This window comes from Tamandua tetradactyla, chromosome 13 (assembly GCF_023851605.1).
Source record: "Tamandua tetradactyla isolate mTamTet1 chromosome 13, mTamTet1.pri, whole genome shotgun sequence".
NCBI lineage: Eukaryota > Metazoa > Chordata > Mammalia > Pilosa > Myrmecophagidae > Tamandua > Tamandua tetradactyla.
In genome coordinates this window covers 70180558-70182827 of record NC_135339.1, presented here as the reverse complement: position 1 = coordinate 70182827, position 2270 = coordinate 70180558, and the positions used below count along the sequence as shown (strand labels likewise).

General features: G+C 45.7%; 1 pseudogene; it reads left to right on the top strand.

The window, feature by feature from the left end:
• Nucleotides 1-564: 564 nt before the first annotated feature.
• LOC143653219 (retinoic acid-induced protein 3 pseudogene) lies at nt 565-1605 on the top strand (annotated as a pseudogene).
• Nucleotides 1606-2270: the final 665 nt, after the last annotated feature.

Sequence of the window (2270 nt, the reverse complement as noted above, 5' to 3'; positions counted from 1 at the left end):
GTATAAACTGACTATTCTAGTACAGATAAGATGTTTTTTCCCTGGCCATGGGTGAAAAAGTCCAGAGCTGTTCACTTAGTTCTCAATCTGAGGGAGAAGCCATTAATGAATTCACTACCATCTCTGCTCTCAAATTTCCCCTAAAGTTTAATGCTTGCTCCAAAAGAAGTCATTTCCAGTCCAAGTGAAGTGTGGCCCTTGGAAGAAGAGGTAGGACTTGCTGTGCAGTTGTGTAAAAATTGAAGGGGAGGATCGCTGTCCTAGGGCTCCCGCAGCACTCAGGGTCTCACTGGCTGCCCCCTGACATACAGGAAGAGGCCCTGGCACAGCGGGTAAATTTTCACCATCTCGGCTATTCCCTGGACAGCAAAGCACCTTTTCAGTATGTTAATGGCCCTGGTGCCTACAGTGATTCCAGCATTCCTCTAACTCTTTGGTCCTTATATCCAGCCAATTCCTGATTATCCCTGAGTGGGTGAATAGAGTATCTACTTCAGTCATCAATTTCCTAGGAGCTTCTATCCTTAGCAGCTATATGGAACCAAGGCAAGAAACAGAACCAGAATGGCTACAATAGTTCCTTGCACTTACCAGTCAAATCTGGACTCCAGATCCTACAGACTTTGTGATATGACTGAAGTTTGGGGCATTGTCCTAGAAGCAGTGGCCGCATTTGGGGCCATGACCTCAGTCGCCTTGATGCCAGCTCTTCTGGTCCTTATCTCCAAGGTACAGGATTCCAACAAGCAAAAAGTGCTCCTGAACCAGTTTTTCTTCCTCTTGGGTATATTGGGGATCTTCAGTCTGACCTTTGCCTTCATCATCAGGTGACAGGGCAACAGGGCCAACATGCTTCTTGTTCTTTGGTATCCTGTTTTCCCTCTGCTTCTCCTGCCTCCTGGCCTATGCCTTCAACTTGATGAAGCTGGTCCATGGGCACAAGCCCCTTTCCTTGCTGAGGATTCTGGGCCTGTCTGTAGCTTTCAGCCTAGAACAGGACGTCATCACTGTTGAATATGTCATCCATACCATGAACAAGACCGATGTTGAAATCTTTTCTGAACTCTCTGCTTCTTGTCGCAATGACAACTTTGTCATGTTGCTCATCTACATCGTCTTCTTGATGACATGTCTCACATCCTCCTTCACCTTCTGCAGACCCTTCATAGGCTGGAAGAGACATGGGGCCCACATTTACCTCACCATGTTCCTCTCCATTGCCATCTGCCCTGCTTTTGATTCCTACTCCTGGCTCCAAGTGGAATGATAGCATCCTTGGCTCAGCCTTCATTGCCAATGGCTGGATTTTCTTGTTGGTTTTTGTTGCACCTGAATTACTGCTGCTCACAAGGCAAGGAGACCCCATGGATTGTCCAATGTAGGATGCTTTATGTAAACCTCAACTCATGAAAAAGAGCGTTGGTATGGAGAACAGAGCCTACTTGCAAGAGGAAATCACTTAAGTTCTTGAAGAGATAGGTGATACCTTCTTCACCCCTTATTCTACCAGTTTTCAGACCTTGCAAAAGGAATTCTCCATTCCATGGACCCAGATGCAGGTTAGCCCTTACCAGTGACTATGAAAGGAGGAAAGAGGGCAGTTAGCTCTGCTCTGAAGGGTGGAATGACCACAGCAAGGCAGCAGAATCAGCAGCAGTACAAAGGGATGGGGACTAAATTCCAAATCTTCTAAGAAAACCAAACATAACCTTATAGATAGAGTTTGCCTCTCTGCCAAACTTCACCACCTCTATGCTGCTTTAGAGGTGGTGGGCATTAATGGGACTCAGGGTGTTGGTACATTGTAGTGTTTTTCCTTTGTTCCATACTTAGGATACTACTTTTAAATGGGAGTCTCAGTCAACTCAGGGTTAGAATCTTATTATCCCTCATCTTATATGTGACTGAAGATCTGGGTATCTGATACCATATTGGCTCAATCAACCTGAGAAACCAACTCATCTAATTCAAAATGAGTTTTGTGAGGGTCTCTTGGCTCAGAGCAAGATGGCAAATCTGAGTAAAGTAGCAAAGGCCTGACTTTCAGCTCCATCCTACTTTAAATCTACCCTGGAAGCCAATTTCCTGGCATGCTTCCTTCTTGCCTGGGCAGGAGAGGCTAACAATCACCCTACATTTACTCATCCCAATAGCACTGCCTAACACAGGAACTTCATGGCCCCCTAGGACCAATTCACAGGCCGCCTCTTCTTTCTAGCACCATTCCAAAGTTTTCTGTCAATCTCTAAACCTAATCTGCCCAAATGTTT